At 35.1% G+C, this 9,763-nt stretch overlaps 1 pseudogene; it reads left to right on the top strand.

Moving 5' to 3' along the window:
• The first annotated feature begins 565 nt into the window (after positions 1 to 565).
• Positions 566 to 2,563, top strand: LOC149161519 (L-type lectin-domain containing receptor kinase IV.1 pseudogene; annotated as a pseudogene).
• Positions 2,564 to 9,763: the final 7,200 nt, after the last annotated feature.

Genomic DNA, 9,763 nt, shown 5'->3' with positions numbered 1-9,763 from the left:
GAATGGTGAGCAATGAGATTGCTAAATTAAATGGAATATGTGGTGTGAATAGGATCAATGAATGAGAAGAACCAAATATATTGAACAAGAAAACATAGCTTGAACACTGAAGTGTTAGAGTGTTTAGAAAACCCCAAAGTCTTTAAAAAAACTTTATTAGATGTTTAGACAAATATCACAAGCGCGACAAAAAGATATAAGAAAAAGTGAAGTGAACTGACTCACAAAGAAGGCATATCGACCGAATAATTAAATAAATTTAGTGCGAATAGTCTAATTGATTTTTATGAGATTATTAAAAATTGTTGTTCAGTGTGATATTTATTATTAAATTATTATGGTTTATTTTGAACTTTCTGCAATCATTCAAGTCTCAATTCTGAAGACTTAAGTCACCATCGAATTTCGTCGTCATCGGCGGGTCCTTGAGTTGAGTGGGATATTGATTTTTTTAAAAGTGGCGGGCGGGTCGAGGAGAAAAAATTGTGTGGTCGACTTTCCCCCTCCTATGATTCACTGTTCATTGCGCGTTCATAATATATATGTGATGGTGTGTTCAGCAAATATGGAACGGACAGGAAAAAGAGAAGCAATGGACTCTTGGAAAAAAAATTATGCCCTGCCCGTTTCTCTGAAACCTTGTGTCAGCAGCCTCACTGTTATGGTAATCTTCTCCCTTGTTATACCAGTTTTTCCTACCACGTTTGTCTTCAACGAATTCAATGGAACCAACTTGATCTTGGAGGCAGGTGCTACACTCATTCCCTCCCGATCTGCGGTGGCCCTCACAAATCACACGCACTGGGTGCTCGGCCGGGCGCTGTATTCAACTCCCGTGCAGATGAAAAGCAACGGGACACTTTCCTCCTTCAGCACTACCTTTGTTTTCAGCATGGTGAATCCCCACCTTGACGCTGGCGGTCACGGAATAGCCTTCTTCATTGCACCCAACGCAACTCTCATGGCCGGTCTGGCATCGGAGTATATAGGCTTGGTTAACGGTACCAGCAACGGGCAAGCATACAATCACTTGTTCGCCGTGGAGTTCGATACGACGAGGAGCGTGGAATTGGAGGACCCCAAGGAAAATCACGTGGGCGTGGACATCAACAGCCTCATCTCGGTGAAGACCGCAAATGCTGGATATTGGAATAGGGAGGAATTCCATGGAATCAATCTCCAGTGCGGAAGCAATATACAGGCCTGGATCGATTACGACTCTCTGCAGAGCCAGGTTAACGTTACCATAACGTTGGCTGGCTTGCCAAGACCGCAGAAGCCACTTATATCACAGAAAATCGATCTGCAGAACGTTCTGCAAGAGAATATGTTCGTTGGCTTTTCGGCGGCTACGGGAAATCTCGTTGAAGACCATTACGTTTTGGCGTGGAGCTTCACCACAGAAGGCACGGCGGCACCACTCGATATCTCGCGTCTCCCTTCGTTTGCTAAAATTTATTCCAAGCGTTCCAGTCACCGATGGATAGCCGGCGTTACAGTGGCCGTTCTGGTTATCTTGTTTGTGTTGGTTGCGGCCATGTTTTTCAGAAGAGCGAAGCGCAGAGAAATAATAGAAGAATGGGAGCGTGAGTTCTGGCCGCATAGATTCTCTTACAGGGAGCTCAACATCGCCACAAATGGATTCCGTGATGAAAACGTTTTGGGCGTGGGGGGTTTCGGAAAGGTTTATAAGGGCGTTCTTAGGGGCAGTGGCCAGCAAATCGCGGTGAAATCTTTAATGAAGCAATTCAAGCAGGGAATGAAGGAGTTCGTGGCAGAGATCTCGACCATGGGGCGTATGCAGCACAGGAACCTGGTTCCACTCCGGGGGTGGTGTAGGATGCAGAAACAGCTTTTCATCGTTTACGACTACATGCCCAACGGCAGCCTGGATAAACTCATATTTGGGAAACCGATGACCGTCCTGCCATGGCCGCAGCGATACGCGATCTTGAAGGGCGTGGCGGCAGGTCTACTTTATCTGCACGAGGGATGGGAGAAGAGGGTCATCCACAGAGACATCAAGTCGAGCAACGTGCTGCTGGATTCTGAGCTCAACGGGCGGCTGGGGGACTTCGGCCTTGCCCGGCTGTATGAACACAGAGAGAATCCTGGAACGAGTCACGTGGTGGGAACGCTGGGGTACATAGCGCCGGAGCTCCCAAAAACGGGAAAGGCCACGCCGAGCTCCGACATGTTCAGCTTCGGCGTTATGTTGTTGGAAGTGGCCTGCGGGAGGAAGCCCGTGGACCTATCCACCGATGTTGAACGACTGCTTTTGGTGGGCTGGGTGTGGCAGCTGTACGCACATGGGAGTCTGCTCGATGCAGCAGATCCGAAGCTGGGGAATGAATACGACGCGGGCGAAATGGAGAAGGTGCTGAAACTGGGTTTATTGTGCTCTATTACCGAGCCGAAGAGAAGGCTGGGGATACGGCAAGTGTGTCAAATACTGCAAGGCGAAGGTCCGCTCCCAGACATCCAGATGGATTCGTTTAGGGTGGATGTTATGGATCAGTCCATGGGTGATAAGGTTTCAACATCTTCAAGCTATTCACAGTGAGAAGTCAACGTTGCGGCCTGATGCCCAAAAGTTTTACAGTGGTTTGCCAATATTTCTGTCAAAGTTTTCGTTTAGGTTTTCCATCAAATGGATATTCACGCGACAGGTTGCTAGTTGATGTCGTAGCCGGATGATGTTAGACGTAGGCGAAATTGGATAAAATTTAAATAATATTTATTTTATGCCCATAGGTCCCTAATTCAGAATTCGGATATTCAGAATAGGTCCCTAATTCAGAATTCGGATATTCAGAATTTGGAAGAGGTGTTATGTAACGTGTAAACTATTAACTGAATAGTAGAGATTTAAATTTTAGGGAATATATTGAAATATTTGTGTGAGTATGGACAAATAAAGAATTAAGTTTTAAGGGTTTGTTTGATTCGTAGAGGTAGAGATTTTATAGTTAATGTATTTTTATTTTTTAGAGCCGTGGATTTGTTTAGTACAAATATTGTGTGGAGATAGTAGTGATTTATCATTTGTAGTAAAAACTATTTACAAGAATTTTTATGGTAAAGTGGGAAGTTAATCTCTATATTTAAGAATATTGTTACATGTTTCTAAAATGTATGTGATATTGAGCATATGTTTATAAGCCATGTTGATATTGCCCCATAGTAGTGTAACAAAAACTATTTACAAGAATCTAGATATTAAAATGAGAAATTCATCTCCATAGTTAATAATATTGTGACATGTTTTTTAAAATCTGTATATGGTTCACTCATATTTTAATTATTTTAATAATTAATAACAATGAAATTTGTATTCAACTTATAATTTAGTTAATTTTTATGATATTTATTAATGTGGATAATTCTGATACAAATATCTCATGGACATTATCCACTCATCTGCAACATCTCTAAACAATATAGAAAAAACAAAATAAAAATCAATACTTAGGATTTATTTCTAGGTTAGTTATGATCTTTTAATTAATTTATCTCAAATTAATTGATTAAAACTATGTCATACTAATGCATGTCATATTGAGTATTTGTTATTGATAAGCCATGGTATTGGCACATGCTATTGTAATGAAAATTGTTTACCAGAATTTCCATAGTAAAGTGAAGAGTTAATCTCCATGAATAAGAATATTGTTACATTTTTTTTATTAAATGTATATAATGTTCACGCCTATGTTAATTATTTTAATAATTAATCACAATAAAACTTATATTAAAGTTATAATTGAGTTAATTTTTATGATTTTTATTAACATAGGTAATCTGAAATGTATCATGGAATGTTTTGATGTTTATGAGACTTTAACAACTATTTAATTTATATAATTGCACTAATTTTTATATATTTAAAAATAAAAAATTTATATATAAAATATAACCATTAGAAAATTAAATTGTTAATTATATATATAATTTTTTTCTATATAAATTTATATTATTATATATTAAAAATATAAATAAGCTACATGTCAAAGTAATAAGAGAAAATATTTTGAATAAATGTTGAATTATTTCACTTAATGACATCATTATTTATTGTGGACTTCAAGGAGCATATATACATAAAATGTTAAAACTATCGTTTTAATGACGACATTATCAATGTGGAAATTTGTAAAAGTAGTAGTCATCTCTTACTAAGAAATAAACCTTAAAAATATTTAATAAACTTGTGCGAGCTTCACTATGCAGAAAGCTTTGCACAAGAAAAGCTCTACACATTGTTTTACATGCAAAGCTCTACACATTTTTTAAAAACTTGATGCCTGTCAAAAAAAATCAACCCCACATGTTCTTAAATGCATAATTTTACATGTTTTCAAATAAATGATTAAGTGGTAAAAATATAATTTTATAAAGTTTCAATAATGCCACTAATAGTGTGGAAACTTGTAAAAGTAATAGTTTTCTAAGTTAATTGGTAAGAATATAATTTCATGAAATTAATAAAATAATGTCATTAGGAGTGTGGAAATTTGTAAAAGTAATAGTCGTCTCTCACTAGACTTGAAAGACTAATAGTAAAATTAATAGTCGTCTCTTTTAAAAGTGAAGCTTAAAAACATTTACTAGACCTGTGTGGAGCTTTGCTTTGTGAAGAGCTTTCACTATCGGAAACCTCCACTCATTGCTTTACATGCAAAATTCTGCACAATGTAATCATTAAATGCTTTGGTTCAACACTTTTTACATTGTATTACCATTCTTATTCATTCATGGCACTCAAAGTATCAACAAGTTTAACTCGTAAAAATATGATTAATTTCATGAATTTAATAAAATATTAAAGCAATAATACTATATATAATGTGGAAATTTGTAAAAGTAATAGTCATCTTTGCACAAGGAAATCTTAATTGGAGATTTGTTTAGCCGCTTCGTCACTCCTCTTTCCTATGTAAAGGACATGCAACCGAGGACATGCAACCATGTCAGTGGTGACATCATTGGGTAAAGCATTACCATAAGAGTGTCACTCTTAGTGTTAGTATATAGAAATCACCAACATAATGGTCACTAGAAAATTAGTTTTTTTTTTTTTAATGAATTGTTGGACACTCACAAATACCCAAAATAAAATGCTCTCCACCAAGGGAATTATGTCTCATCATAGATTGCTCATACAATTGAAAATTGGAAAGATTTCCAGAAAAGTACAAATTTAGGTGGAATTATGTCTCATTAGAAATAGTTCATACAATTGAAAATTAGAAAAAAAATTCCAAAAATTAGAAATTTATTTTTAAATTTACTGGAAAATAAAGATATTAAACATTTTCCTAAAATTTTGAAAAATAAAAAACTAAACATTTTCTTAAAACTTTATTTAAAATTACAAAATACAACAAAATAATGTGAAGTCAATGTACTTTAACTATAAGACAAATGCAATATCCAAAAAAAACTGAAAACATAAAAATGAATTAAAATCTACCTATCTATTTGAATGACAGCCGAAGTAACAACAATTTTGAATGACAGCCAAAGTAACAACAATATGGTAAATTTTAACTCAACTTATAAAAGGAGGCTTGGATAATTAATAGACAGCAATAATAATTTATTTTTACTTTAAAATTTATGAGAATTAATTATTATGTTTAAAATATTTATTTTTTCCTTCATATTAATTGAGAAAAAAAATATACATATATTATTAGTTGAGTTAAAAAATAAATCAATAATATATATATAACACTCGCATTTTTCATTTTATTACTTATTATTTATAACACTAACATTTTTCATTTTATTAATTAGTATTTCCATGATGGTGTTGTAATGTCTCCATCACTTAACGTAAACTGTACATCTATATTGCCTTTTCAACGCATTCACTTAAGGGATTCACATGTATGTTCAACCGACTTATTTTATTTATTTATTTATCACGGGATCCTTTTCTTCTGATCCAAAACTTGACAACCCTTTCGAACTTTTCAAATATCTTTACACGTATATAGCGCAAGATATCTTTATATTGGCATATTTAAATAAGAATAAATGTTCATTATGTTTTGAATTTTGAATTTCAATAATTAAAGTAATATTGTTTTTGAAAATTTGAAAAAAAAATTAAATATTAAGATTAATTAATTTAATTTTAGTTTTTGAAACTAATTTAAATATAAAATTATGATTAAAATGATTGAAGAAATAAAGTACTTATGATTGATTATTTTAATTTTGGATTTTAAATTTGATTGAAATATACATTTATGATTAAAGTAATTATGTATAGTTTGATTATTTTAATTTTATATTTTAAAATGGATTGAAATGTAAATTTATAATTAAAGTAATCATGTTTATTTTGAAAGGATGCTTAATAGTTTTAAAAACCCACAAATTCAAATTTATGGTGAATAGAAACAGTGCGCTTTTGTTAAAGTAAAATCTTTTAAACTAATCACAATAACAATGATTACTTTAATTTATTTGTTTATGAAATATATATTACAACTATATTCAATAAATTTATATATTTTAAAAATTAATATTACTTTTATTCAAATTCAAATCTTATATTATCTGTTATTAAAATTAAAATTGATTTTATTAAAAGAGAGTGTATTAAAGTTTAAGTGGTATAATATAAACATAGATTTAATGTAAAAACAAAATTTTAAAGTAATATTTACTAGATTAGACATATAAATTAAGTGGTTGGTAGAGGATAGGTATGAATCAATGATGAATATCAAAACACTTATTTCATGGTACATATCACACTACTAAGATTAAAAAAAAACATAAAAACTAGTGCAACTATATAAATTAAATGGCTAGTAAAAATTGAGAGACATCAAAACATTGACCTCCTAATATATCTTACATTGCTAAGATTTAAAAAAATCATGAAAATTAACTACTTATAACTTTACTTTAAATTATTTTATTAATGTATTGCCAAGATTTTAAAAAAATCATGAAAATTATCTACTTATAACTTTACTTTAAACTATTATTATTAATGTTTTTTTTCCCAAGGAAAAATCGTAATTTCATTAATTAAAACAAAATTAAATTTTGTAGATGCTATAGTGCATTGCACCAGCAGTGTGCCTACTGATCAAAGTTCATGAAAAAACAAACAGGAAACAAGTAATAATGTACAAATGGTGGAAAAGTCAGGTTTTTCGCCCTTTTTTCTTCTCAACCTTTCTCCATCCCCCCCCATAAGACTATGTTGGAGTTATAAGTGTTAGCGCTGTATTAGCCACAGGTTGTGGGTTGTTTTTATCAGAATCTGATGTGTCTGATATGTGTTGACATTTAGATCTACTCATATCCATTGTTTCTGGTATCCCTGCCGACTGTGGGTTTATAGGTTCTTGCGGATTTGTGTCTTCTGCTTCTGGTTCTTTGTTCATCTGGCTGGTCTCATTGGTGATGACATGTTCCACCTCTTCTTCCCCCTCGTCATCTGAGAGCGGTGGAGGAAATTTCCATCCCTTGGCTTGTTTCCCCATTTTCTTCTTCCTACGGGTGTCTTTTTTGGCTGTTGGACACGCGCTTTGTAAGTGTCCTATTTGTTGATAGGTTTTGCATCTGAATGTTGTGTTTTCATAATCTAAAACCTGAGTCCAGCACCTCTATCTATGCTTCAGTTGTATTTGGTCTAGCAAGCCTTTACTAAGGTCAACTTCCGCACATATTCGTGCAAATGTGTAGATTCTTTCCTCCAGTCTTTGGGTGTCCATTTTGATGTAGCTCCCAATAGTGTTACCAATTCCTGCTAGTACTTGTTGATTCTAGAGGTGTATTGGAAGATTGTGCAATCGCACCCAAACTGGCATCTTGGAGACAACCATTGTATTTGCATTAAAATCTAGGAACCATGGTGTGATGAAGAGTCCTGTGGATCCCCGGACCCAAGGTCCTTCCTATATTACAAAATCTCTAGCCTCTGCTGTAGAAAAGTTCCCTATGAAGAAACCCTTAGAACATAGATGTATTTCACATTGTATAGTCCAATTCGTGAAGATCCAATGAAATTGATCAACTGGTTTGGGCCAAAAACAGTTAAATCTGCATATTATTGCTTGTCTTTCATATATAAAATAGTGTTCATTTGTTTCTGGTATATCTATGTTATATTTTGGGGTATGATTCAGCTATTCCACAATGTATGGCCTTGCATCCGTACCTGTTTGACCTAGTGCTGCTTCGGCTGTGTTTTTCCCTTGTAGGATGTTTTTGAAAGATATACTTCTTGTTTTTCTCCCTTGATGTGTTCCTATGTTTTATGTTGTACCGATCCCACTTACCTCATCCCTGTAAGGATTCCTGCTATTGTTTGTCGCTCCCCCTCTTATTCTTAGATTGAGAATTATTGTTGACAAGGGTGCGATTTTGTATTCCCTAAGATACTTTGTGTCCTATAGTACTCTGCCCCAATGTATCAAATTTTGTGATCTGGTGAGATATCCAAAATGTTGCAGTATAAGATTCTGCAATTGCTTTACAGAGTCTGACTCTTTTACCTAGAGTAATTGTGTTTTTTCGGCAGGTGTTTTGACAAAAACTTGTAATCTGTGGGTACTTACCGGGAGTCCAACTCTTGTTGTCAGTTGAGATTGGTTTGTCCTACCCACCATTGTATGGTTTGGATCTATCTGAGAATGGTCCCTATATGTTTGCCCTTTGTTACAAACCACTAACTTTTTGTCATTTAAACTACCTTTTAGGCTTTCTTCAGCACTTTGACCCCATGTTCCATGGCGGTGGGGCATCTTGGCCCTTGTGTGCACCCAGATCTGAACTCTGCATGGGCTATTCAAACCTTTGTGTGCCTGATCTGTTAGTTTTTTACTGGATCTACTGTTATTACCATCTTCCATGGCGAGGTAACTTGTCCCAAATCCATTTAAATTCCAGTCAAAAACAGCATTGCTAGACTCAAGTTTGTGCAGAAGGTAAAAAATAAGCATACTTTCCCTTACCTCTGGGTTTTTTTTCGTATGGGCTGCTTGCTCCAGAACTATGAGCGTCGTAGATCTCTTATCCATAGGCTTGTACCAACGCAAAAAAATGAGTGTCGTAGATCTCTTGTCCATGGCCCTATACCAACGCAAAAAAATGGGTCTGGAGGGGTGGGTTCAGCCATGTCCTGGATAGTGGTCGATCTGCCTCAAGGGAAACAGATATATGTTTGTGGAAGAGCCTGTTGACTACTACACTAGGATCCTGGACTCCCTTCCTGATTAACGTTGCACTCCCTCTACCTCTGGTCTAGCATGCGTTGCAGAGGGTAGCTTCAGTGACCCTGGACCACTTGCTCTGCTTTGTGAGATTATAGGCTTGAGGCTTCCGGGCATTGCAAGATCCAATTGTCGCCTGCTGATAATGGGCGTGAGGATGGAAAGCTATTTTATCCAGGAAGCTCCTAGAAGACTTAACAGATTCGCTAGATTTGGGATATGCATCCGCTGCATAGCATCTAGCTGGATCTGACAAGCCAGATACTGCCCTCGCCCACGCTTGGATTCCATACCTGCGGCAGCTATGGTGTCGCTGGAGCTCTTCACTGATGACATTCGGGCCTTGGGCACTGTTGTTCGAAACCCTAGCTCCGCATAGAAACGCCATCGTTGAAATCTCTGCTCTTTCCAACATCTTTCCAGCTTATTAATGTTAATTATAAAAAGAATTAATATACTAGTTAAACATATTTGTATTTTAGAAAACATGTAACAAAGTTTTCATCATGAAGATTCACCCC

Source organism: Pinus tabuliformis, chromosome 5_2 (genome assembly GCF_031772625.1).
Source record: "Pinus tabuliformis cultivar Carrire ecotype Pingquan chromosome 5_2, CPIR1, whole genome shotgun sequence".
In the NCBI taxonomy this organism is placed as follows: domain Eukaryota; kingdom Viridiplantae; phylum Streptophyta; class Pinopsida; order Pinales; family Pinaceae; genus Pinus; species Pinus tabuliformis.
Note: the sequence above shows the minus strand (reverse complement) of the source record. Positions and strands in the feature narration are given on the sequence as shown.